Raw genomic sequence first — 25,420 nt, forward strand, 5'->3', positions numbered from 1 at the left:
CCGCCGACACCGCCCTGGCGGCCCCGCCGTCCCCGCCGTCACCCGCCCGGCGCCTCCTCCGCCGGCGGGGGCCTCGGTGACGCCCCCGGTAAACCCCCGGGCGTGCCACCGGCCGTTGTGACGTCGCAGGCACGTTGGTGTTCGCGGCTCCGTTGCTGCCCGGAGCCGGCGCTCAGAGCTGCCCAACCCGCTCCGGGAGCAGCAGCACGTTGGCCGCTGGGAGCACTGCGCGAACCTGCCGCCGTCTCGGAGGATCCAGGCCGCCGCCACTGCGCGGGGCGACCTTGTGTGCCTTGTGCCGGCCGCGTGTTCTGGTCCTCTTCGTTTCCCTGTCCCTCGTCCTCGCCCTGTCCCTCATCCTCGTCCCGTCCCTCATCCCCATCCACACCCAGGGCCCAGCAGCCCGCCGGGTGCTTCCTGCTGCTGACCGCCCCCGGCAGGGCCATGTGGTTGCACGCCCTGCACAAGAGAGTCAGGCGGCTCTTCAGCAGCAGGCGACACCAGTCGCCGTCCAGTAGCCCGTCCGGGCAGGCTTGTGCCGCCGCCGCCGCCGCCGCCGCCGGTACCTCCGAGCTCCGTGACGAGGTCCCGGTCGCAGTGCACCGCGCGGATGCCCGCGGCGACCCACAAGACCGAGAGAGGAGGTCAGTTCTGTGGGCCACTGATGGGACACCATGACAGCGCCTTCTGGCAGGCGCTGCTGCGGCATTTTCTGAGCCGCACTCCACTAGTCCTCAGCAGACTTCTTCTCTTAAGAAAAAGGCAGACCAAGAGCCTCAGCACGGTGTGATCAACACTCCTCCCCCTCCCCCCACCCCCCCCCCCCCCACCCCCCCAGCAGCTTTGCATCCCATGTGGAAGCACCCGCCCTTAAGGCCGTGTGTGAGATCGTGTTCAAGCTAATGGCTTGAAAACCAAGATTTGTCCTGTCTTTAGAAGTGGACTTTAGATCATTGCTTGGAGCTGCCTGGTTGGCTTAAGCACTGTTGGAAGTGTGTGCTGGCAGCCTGCCGTTCTGCCGTGGTCTCTCTGCAGGACTGTTTCGTAGCTGCTCAGACCTCACCCATTCTCTTCCTGCCCTGTGGCTGACCAGTGCAGGATTGCAGCAGCAGCAGCAGCAGCAGCAAGGGAGAGGAACAGAGTCCGGGCAGGGTCCCCAGGGCTGTGTAAAGACAGATTGTTTTCATCTTTTGTCTGCTGGTCTGTTGAGAGCATCTGTTTAAAAGGGGTTTTAAGCAAAGGAACATTAGGTGGTATGAACGGGAGCATTGGGAGAAAGAGAAGCAGCTTATCTAAGGGGACATGATGGGTTCCAACCACAAAGAAAGAAAAAACGTCTTGATGCGTCAGGCAATTGAACAGCTTGCCCTGGGAGTTTGTGCAGCTAGATCCAGGGGGATTTTAAAGAGTAGTAGAAGGAGCCCTAAACAGCATGGCTTTACCTTGTAGTCAAGGCTGCACTGGGGAGGCGGTGAGACTGGAGACATCCTGAGGTCACTTCTAAGCTGAATTCTCCCAGCTTTCATGTACTTGGCTTTCCTTTCACTGTGCTTGTAGGAAAGGGGGAAAGAGTTGATTTGGGAGCAAGCAGGGGAAAAAAGTATGCCACATTGGACATGTTTCTTATCAAATTTTGGATGTTTTAGGATTGCTCAGGCGTTTACCGCAAGCCACGAGGCTGATGTGGAGGAAGACAATCTGCACTTGCGGGAAGAGTTGGAGAAGCTTGAAGTGGAGGTATGGAAAGCCTGTCCCTACAGGAATAAATCATGGGGTGCTTGATGCTTTCTTGTCTGTCATGAGAAATGACAGAAGAGTGTCCTGGGAGCCAGAAGGAGAGAGATCTAAGGAAGTGGTGGTTACATTGGGCTTTGATCTTCCTCAGTCTCTCCTGCCTTCGTGCCCCACCATGCTAAAGTAGAGCTGCCTCTCTTCAGGGTTTCCCCACTCGTCAGTCAGGGGCGTGGGATTCCCTCTCTCTATGCTACATTCGAGGTCTTCCTGGTTCAAGAACGCTCCCCAGGCACCCTGGAGCAATTCCCAACTCCAGAGCAGGTCTGATGGCACAGATCACCTGGGAGCCTTTTCTGAAACGGTGCTCGCCAGGATACAGCCGCTGTCATCCCTCCTGGCCCCACCACGCTGAGGCAGAGCTGCCTCTCCTCAGGGATCCACTGCTTCCCGCTCACTGGGAGCCGGGCACCTCTCTCGGTGCTGCATTTGAGGTCTCTCTGTGTCACTTCAGAAAACTCCCTCTGGCACCACGCTGTGCTCCAGAACAAGTCTGCCACAGCGGTTTTGCTCTGACATTTCCGAGACTCCTTCCTTCTTTAGGAATAAAAGCATTGCAGTTCATGCTTTCCTGCAGTAGCAAATAAAGTGAATACAAAGAGCATCATCACAGGTCCCCAAAAGGGTTGGAGCAGCAGTGTCAGTGCGTGCAGCTGTGCCCTAGAAAATCTGTGGAGGGGTAGGAGAGGCCGCCGTAGATGATTTGGAATAACACAGCTTGTGTTCATTTGCTAGTAGAAGCTTTGAAGGTATTTGAGATGATTACAGTTCTTTGGGCAGAGGGTGTGGGCAGGTATCTGCAGCACGTGAATCCTTGGGCAGCAGCTGACCGCCCTGTATAAAAGCTCACCTGACCACTGCGGATTCTTTCTGTGACTTTGCAGTTGCGGCAGATGGAAGAAAAATATCTCAATTCTGAGCGTTGTGTTCGTGACTTGAAGACTGCCATGGATGAGAGGGAAAGGGAAGAGCTAGCTGCTGCCCAGGAACTGCAGGACCAGCTGGGAGCATATTTTGAGAACCAGACTGCTGTGAAACAACTGCAAGAACACATGCAACGGTAAGGGAACAACGCAGTGGGATGAGGCGTCTGTTGCTTGCAGGAATTGGGAGGAAAGCACACGTATTCTAATTTTGAAGGACGCCCTTGCTTTTGATTCTGTTATTTCACACTGTTCATCTGGAATTGGTCCTCTCCTTGGAGAATTTTCTTCAATAAGACCTCTATTTCTCTTTAAGCTTTGAAATGAGAGCCACCGGTTTGGAAGCCACTGTCCAGCAACAGAGCAACAGAATTGAAGCCCTGCTGAGAAACCTGCAAGCCTCAGTAAGCTGCTCATGAATTTCTCCTTTAGTGACTCCTTAGCCTAGTTACCTATTTCTGTGGGGAAATGTTATTGTGGACTTTTCCTGGAGGCCTGAGGGGAGCTCAGTGCCTGCATTTTCCTGAGTACAGGCTACTCAGAAAGCAGCTGAGGACCTAGCTTTCATAGTAAGTGGCCTTCGAGTGGCATTTCTAGTCTTCAGTTGAAGCAGTGAAGTTTTTCCTGCTTCCCCCTGGTAGCATGAGGCTGCTTAGCTGGAGAAGGAGGAACAGAGAGTTCACCATTTTTCTGGCTACCTGCTGGTGGCCGGCACCATTTCTGTGTTTGAAATCACTCTGAAGACAGGTGTAATTCTGCAACTGAAGAAGTAAAAGCACCCATAGTATGCCCAGAAAAAACTTCATGCTTTTGCAACACCATTTCCCTAGGATGCAGTGCCACAGCTGCCGCAGGCGGCTGCCAATGCAGTTCCAGAGCAATCTACATGCAAAGCTTCACTGGCAGTTACTATGAGCCATGAGGCTGAGCCAGACAAAGGCAACCTGTACTTGCATAAGGAATTGGCTCGGGTTTGAGCAGAGTTAGGTAAAGTTGGTGCCTTTAGAATCAAGCTGTGGGTGCCTATCTCTTCCAATACATCCTGAAAAACAACAAGGCAGTATCCCAGGAAGCAGAAGGACAGAGATCTAAGGAATATCGGTGGCTATATCGGGCTTTGATCTGCTTCAGTCCCTCCTGCCTCTGCCCCCCACTGTAGCAGCGTGACAGCGACGCCTGGGTCCTAGAGAGCAACCGGCATCTCTGAGCCCTAGGCGCGATGCTACAATATAGCCGGCGACTAAGAGATGGGATGGGCTTCTCGTTTGAGGATCTGAGAGCTCTTTATTCAGGACCACAGGCAGAAGTAGCGAAGGGGTCCAGGGACGCAGAATAGGGGTTCAGGGACGCAACAGCCTCGAATAAAATCCAAGGACAAGAGTGAGGAGGGGGCCGAGGGCACAGGGTTCTAAACAAGACAACTGGGGCGGATCTGAGGGTCAGGGTCCAATAGGAATAGGGAGAAGTGGTGCAGAAGGGTAAATAAGAACCGGGGGGACTTAATGGGATCACCGGGTAGAACACTGTGGCAAAATTAACCCAATGGGGTTCAAGGGAAGGAAGAACATTCTAGGACGAGTGCATATATGGTGAACGGGGCTGAACAGGGTGGCATAAACTTAAGAAAGCAATGAAACAAGGCAATCTAAACAATATTAATACGTGGATGCAAAGGCCCATGGGAGGAAGGTTTTCCTAGCCATGATCTCAAAGGATATCTTTCCCCATTTGCCTCGGCCCCCCCAGGGTTGGGGCACGGCTACCTTGGGGATAAGCCCCTGGGCCTCCACATGCCACCATGCTAAGGTAGAGCTGCCTCTCTTCAGGGTTTCCCCACTCGTCAGTCAGGGGCGTGGGATTCCCTCTCTCTATGCTACATTCGAGGTCTTCCTGGTTCAAGAACGCTCCCCAGGCACCCTGGAGCAATTCCCAACTCCAGAGCAGGTCTGATGGCACAGATCACCTGGGAGCCTTTTCTGAAACGGTGCTCGCCAGGATACAGCCGCTGTCATCCCTCCTGGCCCCACCACGCTGAGGCAGAGCTGCCTCTCCTCAGGGATCCACTGCTTCCCGCTCACTGGGAGCCGGGCACCTCTCTCGGTGCTGCATTTGAGGTCTCTCTGTGTCACTTCAGAAAACTCCCTCTGGCACCACGCTGTGCTCCAGAACAAGTCTGCCACAGCGGTTTTGCTCTGACATTTCCGAGACTCCTTCCTTCTTTAGGAATAAAAGCATTGCAGTTCATGCTTTCCTGCAGTAGCAAATAAAGTGAATACAAAGAGCATCATCACAGGTCCCCAAAAGGGTTGGAGCAGCAGTGTCAGTGCGTGCAGCTGTGCCCTAGAAAATCTGTGGAGGGGTAGGAGAGGCCGCCGTAGATGATTTGGAATAACACAGCTTGTGTTCATTTGCTAGTAGAAGCTTTGAAGGTATTTGAGATGGTTACAGTTCTTTGGGCAGAGGGTGTGGGCAGGTATCTGCAGCACGTGAATCCTTGGGCAGCAGCTGACCGCCCTGTATAAAAGCTCACCTGACCACTGCGGATTCTTTCTGTGACTTTGCAGTTGCGGCAGATGGAAGAAAAATATCTCAATTCTGAGCGTTGTGTTCGTGACTTGAAGACTGCCATGGATGAGAGGGAAAGGGAAGAGCTAGCTGCTGCCCAGGAACTGCAGGACCAGCTGGGAGCATATTTTGAGAACCAGACTGCTGTGAAACAACTGCAAGAACACGTGCAACGGTAAGGGAACAACGCAGTGGGATGAGGCGTCTGTTGCTTGCAGGAATTGGGAGGAAAGCACACGTATTCTAATTTTGAAGGACGCCCTTGCTTTTGATTCTGTTATTTCACACTGTTCATCTGGAATTGGTCCTCTCCTTGGAGAATTTTCTTCAATAAGACCTCTATTTCTCTTTAAGCTTTGAAATGAGAGCCACCGGTTTGGAAGCCACTGTCCAGCAACAGAGCAACAGAATTGAAGCCCTGCTGAGAAACCTGCAAGCCTCAGTAAGCTGCTCATGAATTTCTCCTTTAGTGACTCCTTAGCCTAGTTACCTATTTCTGTGGGGAAATGTTATTGTGGACTTTTCCTGGAGGCCTGAGGGGAGCTCAGTGCCTGCATTTTCCTGAGTACAGGCTACTCAGAAAGCAGCTGAGGACCTAGCTTTCATAGTAAGTGGCCTTCGAGTGGCATTTCTAGTCTTCAGTTGAAGCAGTGAAGTTTTTCCTGCTTCCCCCTGGTAGCATGAGGCTGCTTAGCTGGAGAAGGAGGAACAGAGAGTTCACCATTTTTCTGGCTACCTGCTGGTGGCCGGCACCATTTCTGTGTTTGAAATCACTCTGAAGACAGGTGTAATTCTGCAACTGAAGAAGTAAAAGCACCCATAGTATGCCCAGAAAAAACTTCATGCTTTTGCAACACCATTTCCCTAGGATGCAGTGCCACAGCTGCCGCAGGCGGCTGCCAATGCAGTTCCAGAGCAATCTACATGCAAAGCTTCACTGGCAGTTACTATGAGCCATGAGGCTGAGCCAGACAAAGGCAACCTGTACTTGCATAAGGAATTGGCTCGGGTTTGAGCAGAGTTAGGTAAAGTTGGTGCCTTTAGAATCAAGCTGTGGGTGCCTATCTCTTCCAATACATCCTGAAAAACAACAAGGCAGTATCCCAGGAAGCAGAAGGACAGAGATCTAAGGAATATCGGTGGCTATATCGGGCTTTGATCTGCTTCAGTCCCTCCTGCCTCTGCCCCCCACTGTAGCAGCGTGACAGCGACGCCTGGGTCCTAGAGAGCAACCGGCGTCTCTGAGCCCTAGGCGCGATGCTACAATATAGCCGGCGACTAAGAGATGGGATGGGCTTCTCGTTTGAGGATCTGAGAGCTCTTTATTCAGGACCACAGGCAGAAGTAGCGAAGGGGTCCAGGGACGCAGAATAGGGGTTCAGGGACGCAACAGCCTCGAATAAAATCCAAGGACAAGAGTGAGGAGGGGGCCGAGGGCACAGGGTTCTAAACAAGACAACTGGGGCGGATCTGAGGGTCAGGGTCCAATAGGAATAGGGAGAAGTGGTGCAGAAGGGTAAATAAGAACCGGGGGGACTTAATGGGATCACCGGGTAGAACACTGTGGCAAAATTAACCCAATGGGGTTCAAGGGAAGGAAGAACATTCTAGGACGAGTGCATATATGGTGAACGGGGCTGAACAGGGTGGCATAAACTTAAGAAAGCAATGAAACAAGGCAATCTAAACAATATTAATACGTGGATGCAAAGGCCCATGGGAGGAAGGTTTTCCTAGCCATGATCTCAAAGGATATCTTTCCCCATTTGCCTCGACCCCCCCAGGGTTGGGGCACGGCTACCTTGGGGATAAGCCCCTGGGCCTCCACATGCCGCCATGCTAAGGTAGAGCTGCCTCTCTTCAGGGTTTCCCCACTCGTCAGTCAGGGGCGTGGGATTCCCTCTCTCTATGCTACATTCGAGGTCTTCCTGGTTCAAGAACGCTCCCCAGGCACCCTGGAGCAATTCCCAACTCCAGAGCAGGTCTGATGGCACAGATCACCTGGGAGCCTTTTCTGAAACGGTGCTCGCCAGGATACAGCCGCTGTCATCCCTCCTGGCCCCACCACGCTGAGGCAGAGCTGCCTCTCCTCAGGGATCCACTGCTTCCCGCTCACTGGGAGCCGGGCACCTCTCTCGGTGCTGCATTTGAGGTCTCTCTGTGTCACTTCAGAAAACTCCCTCTGGCAGCACGCTGTGCTCCAGAACAAGTCTGCCACAGCGGTTTTGCTCTGACATTTCCGAGACTCCTTCCTTCTTTAGGAATAAAAGCATTGCAGTTCATGCTTTCCTGCAGTAGCAAATAAAGTGAATACAAAGAGCATCATCACAGGTCCCCAAAAGGGTTGGAGCAGCAGTGTCAGTGCGTGCAGCTGTGCCCTAGAAAATCTGTGGAGGGGTAGGAGAGGCCACCGTAGATGATTTGGAATAACACAGCTTGTGTTCATTGGCTAGTAGAAGCTTTGAAGGTATTTGAGATGGTTACAGTTCTTTGGGCAGAGGGTGTGGGCAGGTATCTGCAGCACGTGAATCCTTGGGCAGCAGCTGACCGCCCTGTATAAAAGCTCACCTGACCACTGCGGATTCTTTCTGTGACTTTGCAGTTGCGGCAGATGGAAGAAAAATATCTCAATTCTGAGCGTTGTGTTCGTGACTTGAAGACTGCCATGGATGAGAGGGAAAGGGAAGAGCTAGCTGCTGCCCAGGAACTGCAGGACCAGCTGGGAGCATATTTTGAGAACCAGACTGCTGTGAAACAACTGCAAGAACACGTGCAACGGTAAGGGAACAACGCAGTGGGATGAGGCGTCTGTTGCTTGCAGGAATTGGGAGGAAAGCACACGTATTCTAATTTTGAAGGACGCCCTTGCTTTTGATTCTGTTATTTCACACTGTTCATCTGGAATTGGTCCTCTCCTTGGAGAATTTTCTTCAATAAGACCTCTATTTCTCTTTAAGCTTTGAAATGAGAGCCACCGGTTTGGAAGCCACTGTCCAGCAACAGAGCAACAGAATTGAAGCCCTGCTGAGAAACCTGCAAGCCTCAGTAAGCTGCTCATGAATTTCTCCTTTAGTGACTCCTTAGCCTAGTTACCTATTTCTGTGGGGAAATGTTATTGTGGACTTTTCCTGGAGGCCTGAGGGGAGCTCAGTGCCTGCATTTTCCTGAGTACAGGCTACTCAGAAAGCAGCTGAGGACCTAGCTTTCATAGTAAGTGGCCTTCGAGTGGCATTTCTAGTCTTCAGTTGAAGCAGTGAAGTTTTTCCTGCTTCCCCCTGGTAGCATGAGGCTGCTTAGCTGGAGAAGGAGGAACAGAGAGTTCACCATTTTTCTGGCTACCTGCTGGTGGCCGGCACCATTTCTGTGTTTGAAATCACTCTGAAGACAGGTGTAATTCTGCAACTGAAGAAGTAAAAGCACCCATAGTATGCCCAGAAAAAACTTCATGCTTTTGCAACACCATTTCCCTAGGATGCAGTGCCACAGCTGCCGCAGGCGGCTGCCAATGCAGTTCCAGAGCAATCTACATGCAAAGCTTCACTGGCAGTTACTATGAGCCATGAGGCTGAGCCAGACAAAGGCAACCTGTACTTGCATAAGGAATTGGCTCGGGTTTGAGCAGAGTTAGGTAAAGTTGGTGCCTTTAGAATCAAGCTGTGGGTGCCTATCTCTTCCAATACATCCTGAAAAACAACAAGGCAGTATCCCAGGAAGCAGAAGGACAGAGATCTAAGGAATATCGGTGGCTATATCGGGCTTTGATCTGCTTCAGTCCCTCCTGCCTCTGCCCCCCACTGTAGCAGCGTGACAGCGACGCCTGGGTCCTAGAGAGCAACCGGCATCTCTGAGCCCTAGGCGCGATGCTACAATATAGCCGGCGACTAAGAGATGGGATGGGCTTCTCGTTTGAGGATCTGAGAGCTCTTTATTCAGGACCACAGGCAGAAGTAGCGAAGGGGTCCAGGGACGCAGAATAGGGGTTCAGGGACGCAACAGCCTCGAATAAAATCCAAGGACAAGAGTGAGGAGGGGGCCGAGGGCACAGGGTTCTAAACAAGACAACTGGGGCGGATCTGAGGGTCAGGGTCCAATAGGAATAGGGAGAAGTGGTGCAGAAGGGTAAATAAGAACCGGGGGGACTTAATGGGATCACCGGGTAGAACACTGTGGCAAAATTAACCCAATGGGGTTCAAGGGAAGGAAGAACATTCTAGGACGAGTGCATATATGGTGAACGGGGCTGAACAGGGTGGCATAAACTTAAGAAAGCAATGAAACAAGGCAATCTAAACAATATTAATACGTGGATGCAAAGGCCCATGGGAGGAAGGTTTTCCTAGCCATGATCTCAAAGGATATCTTTCCCCATTTGCCTCGGCCCCCCCAGGGTTGGGGCACGGCTACCTTGGGGATAAGCCCCTGGGCCTCCACATGCCACCATGCTAAGGTAGAGCTGCCTCTCTTCAGGGTTTCCCCACTCGTCAGTCAGGGGCGTGGGATTCCCTCTCTCTATGCTACATTCGAGGTCTTCCTGGTTCAAGAACGCTCCCCAGGCACCCTGGAGCAATTCCCAACTCCAGAGCAGGTCTGATGGCACAGATCACCTGGGAGCCTTTTCTGAAACGGTGCTCGCCAGGATACAGCCGCTGTCATCCCTCCTGGCCCCACCACGCTGAGGCAGAGCTGCCTCTCCTCAGGGATCCACTGCTTCCCGCTCACTGGGAGCCGGGCACCTCTCTCGGTGCTGCATTTGAGGTCTCTCTGTGTCACTTCAGAAAACTCCCTCTGGCACCACGCTGTGCTCCAGAACAAGTCTGCCACAGCGGTTTTGCTCTGACATTTCCGAGACTCCTTCCTTCTTTAGGAATAAAAGCATTGCAGTTCATGCTTTCCTGCAGTAGCAAATAAAGTGAATACAAAGAGCATCATCACAGGTCCCCAAAAGGGTTGGAGCAGCAGTGTCAGTGCGTGCAGCTGTGCCCTAGAAAATCTGTGGAGGGGTAGGAGAGGCCGCCGTAGATGATTTGGAATAACACAGCTTGTGTTCATTTGCTAGTAGAAGCTTTGAAGGTATTTGAGATGGTTACAGTTCTTTGGGCAGAGGGTGTGGGCAGGTATCTGCAGCACGTGAATCCTTGGGCAGCAGCTGACCGCCCTGTATAAAAGCTCACCTGACCACTGCGGATTCTTTCTGTGACTTTGCAGTTGCGGCAGATGGAAGAAAAATATCTCAATTCTGAGCGTTGTGTTCGTGACTTGAAGACTGCCATGGATGAGAGGGAAAGGGAAGAGCTAGCTGCTGCCCAGGAACTGCAGGACCAGCTGGGAGCATATTTTGAGAACCAGACTGCTGTGAAACAACTGCAAGAACACGTGCAACGGTAAGGGAACAACGCAGTGGGATGAGGCGTCTGTTGCTTGCAGGAATTGGGAGGAAAGCACACGTATTCTAATTTTGAAGGACGCCCTTGCTTTTGATTCTGTTATTTCACACTGTTCATCTGGAATTGGTCCTCTCCTTGGAGAATTTTCTTCAATAAGACCTCTATTTCTCTTTAAGCCTTGAAATGAGAGCCACCGGTTTGGAAGCCACTGTCCAGCAACAGAGCAACAGAATTGAAGCCCTGCTGAAAAACCTGCAAGCCTCAGTAAGCTGCTCATGAATTTCTCCTTTAGTGACTCCTTAGCCTAGTTACCTATTTCTGTGGGGAAATGTTATTGTGGACTTTTCCTGGAGGCCTGAGGGGAGCTCAGTGCCTGCATTTTCCTGAGTACAGGCTACTCAGAAAGCAGCTGAGGACCTAGCTTTCATAGTAAGTGGCCTTCGAGTGGCATTTCTAGTCTTCAGTTGAAGCAGTGAAGTTTTTCCTGCTTCCCCCTGGTAGCATGAGGCTGCTTAGCTGGAGAAGGAGGAACAGAGAGTTCACCATTTTTCTGGCTACCTGCTGGTGGCCGGCACCATTTCTGTGTTTGAATTCACTCTGAAGACAGGTGTAATTCTGCGGATTCTTTCTGTGACTTTACAGTTGCGGCAGGTGGAAGAAAAATATCTAAATTCTGAGCGTTGTGTTCGTGACTTGAAGACTGCCTTGGATGAGAAGGAAAGAGAAGCAACAGCTTCTGCCCGGAAACTGCAGGACCTGCTGTCGGCATCTTCTGAGACTAACACTACCATAAAACAACTGCAAGAACACGTGCAACGGTAAGGGAACAACGCAGTGGGATGAGGTGTCTGTTGCTTGCAGAAGCTGGTTGGAAGCCACAGAATTGATGTCTTGTTGCATCACAGCAAATCATTATGGTTTTGAATGATGCTTTTGATTTTGAATATTTTACTCTGTTCTTTTGGAATTGGTGCTCTGGCAGATTTTTATAATAAGACCTCTCTTTATCTTGAAGGCTTGAAATTAAAAACACCAGCTTGGAAGCCACTGTCCAGCAACAAAACAACAGGATTGAAGCCCTGCAGAGAGACCTGCAAGCCACTACCTCAGTAAGCTGCTCAAAAATTTCTCTTCTTATGATTCCTTAGCCTAGTTACCTATTTCTGTTGTGGAAATTTTATGGTGAGGTTTTCCCGGAGAGCCAAGGGGAGCTCAGTTCCTGCATTCTGCTGAGTAGAGGCTCTTCAGAAAGCAGCTGAGGACCTAGCTGCCTTTTATATCAAGTGGCCTTTGCGCGTTCTCTGTACCCTCTCCTACGGAGGTAGTGGCCTTTCAGTAGTAGCTTTGAATATTAGCACTGATTTAGGCTTCGTCCTGAGTGAAACGAATTCCTGACGGTAGTAGCTCCAGGGTTCTGCGTTAATTGCTGATGATAGTGAGGTGGCACAGCTGCCTCTGAGCCATGCTGGTCCTTGAACGTCGATACATGCAATTGAGAGGTGGGGAGAGTTCTCTTTTGCTTTGTGGTGATTGAAGGTGCGATGTCTCTTTCAGGCGCAGGCAGCCTTTCAGGACTTCATAAAACAAAGCACAGACAGTCATGACTCACTGATCAACCAGCTAAAAGACAGAATTAGAGATCTTGAATGTGAATTGGACAGGATAAAAAATACCCAACAAGAGAATACCTCTCAAGAACAGCGTACACAGGCAAAAGTGGATAAGTACAAGGAGCAGTATCTGAAGGAAGTGAAAATTAGCAAATGCCGAGCAAAGGAACTGGAAAGGCAAGTCCATACTTTTTGAAGTGCTACTAAAAGTGACTCCTGCTTCCTTATGCATCTTCCTTCCAAATCACTCTTCTCCACCTGCTCAGTGTCATGTGTAGAAGCACCAGATGGCATAATTCTGGTGAAAGACCCTTCCCCTTCATCAGCCTTCTCTTCATTTCTCTTCAGTATTTCAGCAGCAACACCACAGTAGCAACATTATGGCATTAACAGCATACTTTTCAAGTTGATGTTGTTTTAACTGGCAGCTTTTTTACCAGTCTCTATAATCTCTTCCATCCTCCTGCATACCACACAAAAGATAAATTTCATGTCTGTTGCACTTTGAGGATGAATAGGCCCCTCAGAGAACAGAATTGGATTCTCTGAAGGAAAAATAGAAGTGATCTCTTTTGCCTTCTGTTTAAGCGGAGCTTTGAGCTTTCCTTGGGAAGGGGGGCCAGCCCACACTTGTTACAGAGGTGATATACCTTCCAGAAGAAGCTATGTAAACGCATGGCTTTCACAGGCGGCTTTCAACTCTCCTGATGACCTGTCCTAAGGGTTGGTGGCACCTGCTGCTTCTTGCACCTTGTGTGACATCTTAGAAACAGGCCCTCCAAGCAAGCTCAGGTCAAATGATGTACTATTTTTGGAGGCTCTTCATCTCAGAAGTCAAATAATAGTCAAGGACCTGGAGAGTAACTTTGGGAAAGTGTTACTGCCAAAGGTAACTGGGCGTGTGTTTCTGAACGTTTCAGAGCTAAAGAGAGACTTGAAGAAGCCAATGCCAAGCTCCTCCGGGAACGCCATAAAAACAAATCCTTCATCACAAGCAGCATTGTCCGCGGAAGTCTGGCTGCAGCTCCAGTTCTCTATTCAACTGGACTGGGATATCTCGGCAACAATTTGAGACTGTACAGAGGTCTCAGCTTAGGAGGAAGCTCCCTAAGCCGACACGAGCATATTTTCTTATCAAGAAGGAGGTTTGCAAGCTCTGTGGCCAAGGTAAGCATTTTGAAATATCATTCTCGACTGCTGAAGAGTAGCCGTATGCAAGGTTCTCCCTTTTTAGTCTGAAGTTAAAATCCACTTATTGTTCCGTGCCATACTGTCCAATAGGCCAAAGCAACTGCTACTCCTCAGAACAGTGCACAGCCGTATGTTGTAAGGCTGAAGAGTTCTGGTCATCCACGTTGTAAGACCTTTCAAGTCTTAAAACCTGGTCTTCCCTCTCAGAGTCATAAATAGCAAGTACTGTTACTGGTCCGTGCACTGGAATTTGGAAGATGGGGCCTTAGCGCATAGCCAAAGGCAGGGCATGTCTGTCTGCTGCAAGTGTTGCAAAAAGATTTTGGGACTCAAGGCCGCTTGTTATATTTACAAACTGTCAACCTTCCATCCTGACAGCGGTGCCAAAGGCTGCTGCAAATGAATGTGGGTGTCTTGATGTGGAAAAGAATAGTGAACTCTGCTAGCTGCAGTCAGTGTAAATTGATGGATTTATGAATCCAGTTTCCCTACATAGTGTGAGAAAGGGAATGTTGGTTCCCTCTGCTCTCTCTCAACTTCTGTTCCTTTTCTGGTTCCATTTTCCAACTGCCCTCTCGTATCTTAGTGGTCTTTCTTTTGTGAGCTTTTCTCCTTGCCTCCTGTACGTGTCGGCCATGTTCTTGGTCTCACTGAACACCTTTGAACTTAAAGCTCTTCTTCTTTCTTCTTCAGCTCCTAAATCAAAAATCTTCTTTCTCTTCTCTGCAGCCAGATACGTGAGAAGGTTTGTAGCCTGTACTGTTTGACCTTGCGTGCTGCTGGAAGTGTTTTGTCTATTTGTGCTGCTGGGTGTTGATTCAAACCTACCGATGCATTCGCATTGGCCTAAAGCTGGAAATGCTTTGGAGTTGCTGGTTCCTCTGAGGGAAAGAGTAACTGCTGCCGAGTACTTCCGTGCTTTATGTCTTTGTGAAGTGACGGCTTCTGTGAAAGTTCAGCTTCTGTAAGATGGCACCGTATGTATGGATTTAATCTCTTCTGATGGAACTTGGTTAAACTAGAGGAGAAGGCTCTTTGCCCCCTTTGCCTGTTCTGACAGTGAAAAAGTTCTGGGTAGCAACAGTGGTTGGTTGTGTGTGCAGTAGCAGTAGTGCTCTGAAGTTGAGTTCCTAAACCCTGGGTATCATCTCACGGAGTCTTAGAGGATCCAACTTACTCTGTGCTCAAGAAGCTCTGTGGGTAAGTAGTAAGTCAACATCACTTCTTGAAACAGAATTACTGAGATGGTGACTGCAGCAAGTCACCCAGTATGTTACTGCCTGAAGAGCTAAGCAGTGAAAGAGGCGTGCTCAGGAGGTTTGGGCTAGTCAGCTGGGATGCCTTCTCCAGAGGGCCGAGGGCCAGGAGAACTGTGGACACACTGCCAGAGTCCTCAGAGGTGTATTTTCATTCAAAAGCCTTTTCATTCCATTTCAGAGAAATGCATGTGTTGGCCTTATTTCCACCTATTTCTCTTTCCTCGGCTGGGGATGAGAATCACAAAAAGGTTACTGGAATAAATAAGAGGCAAACAAGACCTTTTTCTTCTCTTCATTCAGCCACACATGTTGCAGAGGGCCCTGTGGATCTTCTGGTCGTTGTGCAGGCTTCATAAACCGGGAAAGTGCTTTCTTCCAGCAGCTCAACTACTACGCTTTGCTTAAGACTAGTCCTGCTTTAGGTCATCTTTTGGTCTAGGCCTTAGATTTCCTGCTTCCTTCCACTACCCATGTCTCATTTCATGTTCTGGAGGGGTCTCTTTTCCCCAGGATTTTACTCTCCACACTTGAAAAAACACTTGAGGCTTGGGGGGAGTTTTTCTTTTGGCACCGCTGTAAGAGTTTGGCTCCATTTCTGTTACTCCACCCCCTGGTAGTTACGACTCCAGGAAAGAAACAGTCACAGGTCTCTCAGCCTTTCCACACAGCTCATACGGTCCAAGGCCTTTGGCATCCTCTTGGCCACCACAGGCCATCATCTCCAACTGCTGTGGTATTTTTAGGTTTTACCACGTTGTCCATGTGGTGTAAGAGTGTTTTAGGAGTTCTTAACAGTTATATTTGGGTCATATTATGTCTTAACTGTCTATCCAATGTATCATTCTAGGTACAGCAGAAACTGGTTGAAAAAATCACTATGGAGTTGACAGAAGGTAATGTGTCATTGCATTAGGAGTGGTAAGATAAAAGGTGACCCTTTCTATGTCTCAACAGCTTTCAAGCCCTTGTTTTCAACTTCCTCTGCTAAGCACAGAGATTTTTTTCTGCTAGCTCTCTAGTTCAGGCTTGAATGTGAAAAATTCCTGCTTCCCAAAATATTGCATAGAATGTTATGCGCTTGCCTAGAAAAAAAACAAGCAAAAAGAAAACAGACACACTCGGTTTAAGATGAAGTTGCCCTTCACTAGAATTAATCTCCAGCAAAAAGATCAAAGAAGCCCCCAGATTTTTATTGATCTTTATAGACTTCAGCCATCCCTTCCTTCCCTGCACGTGGATTGCGTTCAGTACTAAGCCATACCGTACACCTTCTCTGCTGTTAGGTCTTGATTTTTCTTGCTGTGATTCATGGCTTGTCTTTGTAGCCTAGGTGTTGCAGTCTTGTATTGAATAAGTAAGGAGAACACGACCAGGAATTGTGGTGGTGTTAAAGGTTTTCTAATAAGTTCGATATATTACAGTTGTTTTATGTACCTTGATTTTCTGTACCTTGGTTCACTGTACGCCAGTTCAGTGCTGTTCCTATTTTTAGACTCCCTCATGTTGTAGCCTCCCCCTCTGCCTCCCTCTGCCTCTTCCTGTCTCCCCAGTTACAGTCCTTGATTGGTTAATTCTTCCCGCCTTTGCTGACTGTCTGTCATCCCTTGGGGAGATCCTCCCTCCCTGCCAGTCACTCAGGGCCTGTCCCCCAGGTCTGGAAGCTTCGAAGGGACTGGCTGGTTGAAGGGCTCTCCCCTCCCTCCCTTCAGTTATGGGTTAGTGTTACTGTCTATGATGTTAATGAATGCCCTCCTCTCTTACCCCATTGGATGTATGAGTAGCCACCCCGAGTCTCCGCCTTCTGTATAAAACCCCCTGCCTCCTAAGGCTCAGGGTCTCTCCGAGGCTCTGGTCTTAGGACGAGGGTCCCCTCCCTCCAATAAAGCCTAAGCTTCAGTTTGCCTCCGAGAGTCCCGCCTTTCATTCCTCCACCACGGCAAAGCGGCAGGGCGAGTCGGCTGCAAGGATCCCACCAAGATCCTGTGGGGGCGTGTCGGGGCTGGCCAGGCGTAAGAAGACACGCACCGCCACAAGGAATAAAAGACAACATTTCTTTAGGAAGAGATCCTTCAGTGGTGTTTAGGCAAACATGAGTTCAATGCTTGCAACATGGAGCATAAAACACGCTCTGCAATTTGAGGCCAGGTGTCCAAAGAGGAAATCCACCTGCCCTCTTAAGGGCCACTGGAGTCATAGGTAGCCTCCAGAATGTCTGTCACCAGCTTTAGAAATGCTGTTGTATTGTTCTATGTGTATGCACATAAGCAAATGTGCACAAAATGTTCTTCCTTTGTGCCCAGCTCTTCCCACGTTAAGTGTCCTTGGAAAATTTAAAGTCTCGTTCAGGATTGCAGACTGTTGTGTCACGTAAAATGTTATTTCAGTGCATTCATTAACTCTTCCTGTCTGCTTTAAAAGTAACATAAGGAATCTTGTGTCCTTTCCCCGCAGCCACTGCTGAACTTGAAACTGGATGTGCTGGATTTTCAAAAAAGTTTCATTTGGACCAGGATCCTCTTTGAAGAATAAGAGAGGAGTACCGGGATGTTTTAACTAAAAATTATATCATTAAATTAATTTCTGTGGAAAGACTCTGGACATTTTTTCTTTTTATAGAGCATCTGTGAGTTCCCTTCTCCCCGCCTCAGATCTGAAAACTTTTTCATTGCGGTCTGAATATAAACTCTCATTCTATTAAATGGATGTCTAGCACAGTGCACTCATCGGTTGGGGTTTTTCTGCCCAGCTGGCTTCTTTTGCACTCACAGTATGAACCACATCCGTTTTTTCTGACCAGCAGATTGACTGATCTGGAATCTTGAGCTTGACAAAACTGTCAGACGTGTTTCGTATGACAGTAGCTTCATTATGTTGTGTCACTCATGTTCTGTGTTTCAACAAAAGTGCTCCCTTTGTTCTTTCGCATCCTTTCACTTAACGTGTTTGGAATGTTCCCAGTATTACTTTTGTGCTTAGAGACATGTTCCAGACCTGGGAATCGAGAAGAAACACCATTCCTAGGTCTTGCTGGGAAGTAGACATCTATGGAAGTCCACCTAACCAGTCCTCATCTCCTCAAATGCTTGAAGGCAGGCATTAGAACTTTGACACCTCACTCTCCACACATACACCAAAGTACACTTGGCCAAAAGTGCATTAAACAATGTTCCACCTTCTCGCCAGGTGATCCTCTTCCAAGTTACATAGATGAGCAGATGCATGGATTGTAAATCCCAAATGCCCTTTGGAAGCCAACAAATTTAATTAAACAGTACGTTGCACAAGTTCTTCACATAACTGAGAACGAGAGCTCCGCTAAGGAGCAACAGTACTGTAAACTCTAAATAAATGTAAATGAAGTGAGAAGTGCCAGTAAACTCTGTGATGCCGTGTAAGCCAATGAAATCTGGCTGCTCAGCAGTTTGATCAAAGACTGTGCAAGCTAAGCAAATCATTTGCATTTGTGTTTTGATTTAGCACCGATTTCTTTTGTCTGATGCCGGTTTGATTTTAAACATCGGCTAAGCATAATTATTTCAGAAAGTCTCAGTTGTGGGTTTCACCCACACTCCTGAGGGCCCAGCCTGGCAGAAACGTGGCTATATTAACCAGCGAGAGGCTGATCGTGGGTGCCTTGAAAAATGGAGTTCCTGGAGTTCCTTTGTTCTCTCTCTTTAATACCTAATAGCTTAGGTGGGCTTTTGGCCCTTGGCCCAGTGAGAAAAACAACAGTCTTTGAGTAACATTTCCAGGGCCCAATCTACACTTCTGGGCTGGCTCTGAGCCAATTGCAAAGAGAAATCCACAGAACTTTCCAGCTAACTTCTTTACATGTCAAAAGGTAAAATGAAACTCTTTCTCTATTTGGAAACACCTGCTAGAGGTGTAGGGATTGCATGACTACACTCAGCCTTTCAAGAGATTCAAACTAGCTTGAACTTGAAAAAAAGCTAATAATCAGTATATGAGGGTCACACAAAAACTGTTTACCAACTGAAGCTTTCAGGGGACTTCTCCGGGAATTATCACGGTTCTTTCCGTCACTGTCTGTTGAAAACCATGTCTAAGCCTATTCCAGACTCAGATTTATCTACATCTGAAACACAGCCGGCACAAAGTGTAAACACAACAAAACTTTTCATCAGACACCAAAGTGAATAATGTCATCATTAACCTCCTGCCTTCTCCCTCATTTGTATAGTTGTTTGCTGCTGAAAGGATGAAGGCTCCCATACCTCTCCAGAAGGTTTCTCACACATTCTCTGTACTCAAGCACACCTCTGGGCAGGGCTGATATGGGTGCTGTAGAGTCAGGATGTTAAGCTCACTGCATGGATGCACCAACCCCCACCATAGGTCTAACCCTACAAAGCATTTTAGATCCAATTATTTCACTACCACTACTGGAATCACTGATAGACTCTCCATTGAAGAAGAAGAATGTACAGCCTTAACGCACTTGGATTCTGAACATTCAGCACTTTTCAGAATGAGTAAGATTAGAAAGAAAGAAACTGCCATCATTGCTGCCATAAATAAAACTTCTACTTGATTGTTTGGCATTGTTGTGCCTAATTTAGAGCAGAGGTATCCCAAATATAGCCTACCTGAGTAGGCAGTCCAAGACCATGCTCTCAAGACCTGACATTTTGTGGCTATCCCAGAGCAGGTGGCCCAGGACTACACCCTTGGAACCCAACGGTGCGGTGGTGCGTGTCTTCTTACGCCAGGCTAGCCCCTGACACGCCCCCACAGGATCTTGGTGGGATCTTTTTGGCCAGCCTCGTCCTGCCGCTTCGCTACGGTGCAGGGAATGAGAGACGGGACTCTCGGAGGTTTAACTGGGAGTCAAGTTTTTTTGAGGGGGATCCTCGCCTTTAGCCTCAGACGACAGGGGGTTTTAACCAAGGGGAGGGCTCTTGGGGTGGGTACACACACATCCAATGGGAAAAGAGAGGAGGGGATTCATTAACATAACAGACAATGACAATGACCAGTAACAAAAGAGAGGAGAGGAAGGGGAGAACCCTCCAACCAGTCAGCCACTAGGAAGCTCCCTTGGAAGCTTCCAGACCTGGGGGACAGGCCCTGAGAGACTGGCAGGAAGGGGGGATCCCCCTGAGGAATGACACAGACAACTAAGGCGGGAAAGGGTTGCCAGTCAGGGGCTGTAACTGGGGAAAACAGGGAGAGGCAGAGGGGGAGGCTGTAACATGAGGGAGTCTAAAAATAGAAACTGCACTTAACTGGGATGCAGTGAACTGAAGCATAGATACACCAAAGTACTTAAAACAACTGTAATACATTGAACGTGTAACACAAAATCTCTTGCACCGCTGCACAACAGCACTGCTCAACAATAGCAAAAACACTTTGCAACACCTTGCAAAACACAATGACTCAAGAAAGAGTAAACTGAAGCCTCCCAGAAAGCAAGTGCAGAACCTCTGGGCCTTCACTTTCTGTTGTTATTGGGACTGAATTATTAAAAAAATATGAATATCGCCCTAATGCCAATATCCAACTATGACGGACAAAAGACTCTCTAACAGTTTAAAGTTAGAAAGTGTATGTTTAATTACGACGCCGGGCAGCGTGCGGGATAGCTCCCAAACACACGCGCACCTACAGAAGATCACAGGGCCTTTTTATGTACAGAAGTATTGAATACCCAAAACACAAATGTATATTCATGACTTTAGTACATCCCATTCCCCGCTTCGTATGGTCATTAGCCAAAAGCTATTAAGCATGCGTGGTTTGTTCTTTGCAATGGGTCGGTGGTCTTTTTTATGGGGCGGGGTCTCAAAATGATGAAGTAAGTGAGTCTTCTTCGCTTTGACTTTTTAACCTTTTACTGTTGGGTGACAACTGAATCCTGTTTTCCTGGGAGTATTTGATTTATGAATTCATTGTCCTTCTTGAAGCCTATTGATTAGTCAGAATACACAAACATAAGTTGACAGGCCTCATGATTTATCAGTTCCTTAAATCCGGCTTCTGCTTATCAAAAGGGAAGTCTATCTGTCTTACTTCAGCCATATCTGGTTAAACTAAAATCTTTAATTCTTCAAAATTAATGTTTCAGGACAAGGAGGGACGCGTTTTCAAGCATGTTTGTAGCGGGCTGCGTGCTGTCGCTTGGCTGGTGGAGCGGCAGAACACAAAATCAGCATAGGCAGCTGGCATAGCAGCAAGTGCCAGCAGTTACCATGGCGTAGGGGGTCGGGGGTCTGTCTGCTCTTCAAGAAGGGACATGACAGAGGAGCTGGGGAATTGTCCTGGATCTCCGGCACTGCGGCCATAGAGCGATCATCTCTTGAGAACTCCAGCGGCCGCCGTCCGCCCGGACTAGGATCCGAGCCCAGCCTGAGCTTTATTTCGGGGACGTGTGCCCAGCGGCACCCTGGCCATGTGCTGAGGGACGAACACAGAACGGGTGAGCCGAGAGTTGCTCGAGCGCTCGTCGCAGCCTGCGGCCCGGCCGGCGCAGCCCCGCCCGTGTCCCGGGGCGGCCCGAGGCGGGGCAGCGCCTCCGGCCGCCTCACAGGCCGCGGGCCGCCTCCTTCCCGGGCGCCCGCCGACACCGCCCTGGCGGCCCCGCCGTCCCCGCCGTCACCCGCCCGGCGCCTCCTCCGCCGGCGGGGGCCTCGGTGACGCCCCCGGTAAACCCCCGGGCGTGCCACCGGCCGTTGTGACGTCGCAGGCACGTTGGTGTTCGCGGCTCCGTTGCTGCCCGGAGCCGGCGCTCAGAGCTGCCCAACCCGCTCCGGGAGCAGCAGCACGTTGGCCGCTGGGAGCACTGCGCGAACCTGCCGCCGTCTCGGAGGATCCAGGCCGCCGCCACTGCGCGGGGCGACCTTGTGTGCCTTGTGCCGACCGCGTGTTCTGGTCCTCTTCGTTTCCCTGTCCCTCGTCCTCGCCCTGTCCCTCATCCTCGTCCCGTCCCTCATCCCCATCCACACCCAGGGCCCAGCAGCCCGCCGGGTGCTTCCTGCTGCTGACCGCCCCCGGCAGGGCCATGTGGTTGCACGCCCTGCACAAGAGAGTCAGGCGGCTCTTCAGCAGCAGGCGACACCAGTCGCCGTCCAGTAGCCCGTCCGGGCAGGCTTGTGCCGCCGCCGCCGCCGGTACCTCCGAGCTCCGTGACGAGGTCCCGGTCGCAGTGCACCGCGCGGATGCCCGCGGCGACCCACAAGACCGAGAGAGGAGGTCAGTTCTGTGGGCCACTGATGGGACACCATGACAGCGCCTTCTGGCAGGCGCTGCTGCGGCATTTTCTGAGCCGCACTCCACTAGTCCTCAGCAGACTTCTTCTCTTAAGAAAAAGGCAGACCAAGAGCCTCAGCATGGTGTGATCAACACTCCTCCCCCACCCCACCCCCCCAGCAGCTTTGCATCCCATGTGGAAGCACCCGCCCTTAAGGCCGTGTGTGAGATCGTGTTCAAGCTAATGGCTTGAAAACCAAGATTTGTCCTGTCTTTAGAAGTGGACTTTAGATCATTGCTTGGAGCTGCCTGGTTGGCTTAAGCACTGTTGGAAGTGTGTGCTGGCAGCCTGCCGTTCTGCCGTGGTCTCTCTGCAGGACTGTTTCGTAGCTGCTCAGACCTCACCCATTCTCTTCCTGCCCTGTGGCTGACCAGTGCAGGACTGCAGCAGCAGCAGCAGCAGCAAGGGAGAGGAACAGAGTCCGGGCAGGGTCCCCAGGGCTGTGTAAAGACAGATTGTTTTCATCTTTTGTCTGCTGGTCTGTTGAGAGCATCTGTTTAAAAGGGGTTTTAAGCAAAGGAACATTAGGTGGTATGAACGGGAGCATTGGGAGAAAGAGAAGCAGCTTATCTAAGGGGACATGATGGGTTCCAACCACAAAGAAAGAAAAAACGTCTTGATGCGTCAGGCAATTGAACAGCTTGCCCTGGGAGTTTGTGCAGCTAGATCCAGGGGGATTTTAAAGAGTAGTAGAAGGAGCCCTAAACAGCATGGCTTTACCTTGTAGTCAAGGCTGCACTGGGGAGGCGGTGAGACTGGAGACATCCTGAGGTCACTTCTAAGCTGAATTCTCCCAGCTTTCATGTACTTGGCTTTCCTTTCACTGTGCTTGTAGGAAAGGGGGAAAGAGTTGATTTGGGAGCAAGCAGGGGAAAAAAATATGCCAAATTGGACATGTTTCTTATCAAATTTCGGATGTTTTAGGATTGCTCAGGCGTTTACCGCAAGCCACGAGGCTGATGTGGAGGAAGACAATCTGCACTTGCGGGAAGAGTTGGAGAAGCTTGAAGTGGAGGTATGGAAAGCCTGTCCCTACAGGAATAAATCATGGGGTGCTTGATGCTTTCTTGTCTGTCATGAGAAATGACAGAAGAGTGTCCTGGGAGCCAGAAGGAGAGAGATCTAAGGAAGTGGTGGTTACATTGGGCTTTGATCTTCCTCAGTCTCTCCTGCCTTCGTGCCCCACCATGCTAAAGTAGAGCTGCCTCTCTTCAGGGTTTCCCCACTCGTCAGTCAGGGGCGTGGGATTCCCTCTCTCTATGCTACATTCGAGGTCTTCCTGGTTCAAGAACGCTCCCCAGGCACCCTGGAGCAATTTCCAACTCCAGAGCAGGTCTGATGGCACAGATCACCTGGGAGCCTTTTCTGAAACGGTGCTCGCCAGGATACAGCCGCTGTCATCCCTCCTGGCCCCACCACGCTGAGGCAGAGCTGCCTCTCCTCAGGGATCCACTGCTTCCCGCTCACTGGGAGCCGGGCACCTCTCTCGGTGCTGCATTTGAGGTCTCTCTGTGTCACTTCAGAAAACTCCCTCTGGCACCACGCTGTGCTCCAGAACAAGTCTGCCACAGCGGTTTTGCTCTGACATTTCCGAGACTCCTTCCTTCTTTAGGAATAAAAGCATTGCAGTTCATGCTTTCCTGCAGTAGCAAATAAAGTGAATACAAAGAGCATCATCACAGGTCCCCAAAAGGGTTGGAGCAGCAGTGTCAGTGCGTGCAGCTGTGCCCTAGAAAATCTGTGGAGGGGTAGGAGAGGCCGCCGTAGATGATTTGGAATAACACAGCTTGTGTTCATTTGCTAGTAGAAGCTTTGAAGGTATTTGAGACGGTTACAGTTCTTTGGGCAGAGGGTGTGGGCAGGTATCTGCAGCACGTGAATCCTTGGGCAGCAGCTGACCGCCCTGTATAAAAGCTCACCTGACCACTGCGGATTCTTTCTGTGACTTTACAGTTGCGGCAGATGGAAGAAAAATATCTCAATTCTGAGCGTTGTGTTCGTGACTTGAAGACTGCCATGGATGAGAGGGAAAGGGAAGAGCTAGCTGCTGCCCAGGAACTGCAGGACCAGCTGGGAGCATATTTTGAGAACCAGACTGCTGTGAAACAACTGCAAGAACACGTGCAACGGTAAGGGAACAACGCAGTGGGATGAGGCGTCTGTTGCTTGCAGGAATTGGGAGGAAAGCACAGGACACGTATTCTAATTTTGAAGGACGCCCTTGCTTTTGATTCTGTTATTTCACACTGTTCATCTGGAATTGGTCCTCTCCTTGGAGAATTTTCTTCAATAAGACCTCTATTTCTCTTTAAGCTTTGAAATGAAAGCCACCGGTTTGGAAGCCACTGTCCAGCAACAGAGCAACAGAATTGAAGCCCTGCTGAGAAACCTGCAAGCCTCAGTAAGCTGCTCATGAATTTCTCCTTTAGTGACTCCTTAGCCTAGTTACCTATTTCTGTGGGGAAATGTTATTGTGGACTTTTCCTGGAGGCCTGAGGGGAGCTCAGTGCCTGCATTTTCCTGAGTACAGGCTACTCAGAAAGCAGCTGAGGACCTAGCTTTCATAGTAAGTGGCCTTCGAGTGGCATTTCTAGTCTTCAGTTGAAGCAGTGAAGTTTTTCCTGCTTCCCCCTGGTAGCATGAGGCTGCTTAGCTGGAGAAGGAGGAACAGAGAGTTCACCATTTTTCTGGCTACCTGCTGGTGGCCGGCACCATTTCTGTGTTTGAATTCACTCTGAAGACAGGTGTAATTCTGCAACTGAAGAAGTAAAAGCACCCATAGTATGCCCAGAAAAAACTTCATGCTTTTGCAACACCATTTCCCTAGGATGCAGTGCCACAGCTGCCGCAGGCGGCTGCCAATGCAGTTCCAGAGCAATCTACATGCAAAGCTTCACTGGCAGTTACTATGAGCCATGAGGCTGAGCCAGAAAAAGGCAACCTGTACTTGCATAAGGAACTGGCTAGGGTTTGAGCAGAGTTAGGTAAAGTTGGTGCCTTTAGAATCAAGCTGTGGGTGCCTGTCTCTTCCAATACATCCTGAAAAACAACAAGGCAGTATCCCAGGAAGCAGAAGAACAGAGATCTAAGGAATATCGGTGGCTATATCGGGCTTTGATCTGCTTCAGTCCCTCCTGCCTCTGCCCCCCACTGTAGCAGCGTGACAGCGACGCCTGGGTCCTAGAGAGCAACCGGCGTCTCTGAGCCCTAGGCGCGATGCTACAATATAGCCGGCGACTAAGAGATAGGATGGGCTTCTCGTTTGAGGATCTGAGAGCTCTTTATTCAGGACCACAGGCAGAAGTAGCGAAGGGGTCCAGGGACGCAGTATAGGGGTTCAGGGACGCAACAGCCTCGAATAAAATCCAAGGACAAGAGTGAGGAGGGGGCCGAGGGCACAGGGTTCTAAACAAGACAACTGGGGCGG

The sequence above is a fragment of the Chamaea fasciata genome, unplaced genomic scaffold, assembly GCF_029207755.1.
Source record: "Chamaea fasciata isolate MVZ Bird 193981 ecotype frontalis unplaced genomic scaffold, bChaFas1.0.hap1 SCAF_5, whole genome shotgun sequence".
Lineage (NCBI taxonomy): Eukaryota > Metazoa > Chordata > Aves > Passeriformes > Sylviidae > Chamaea > Chamaea fasciata.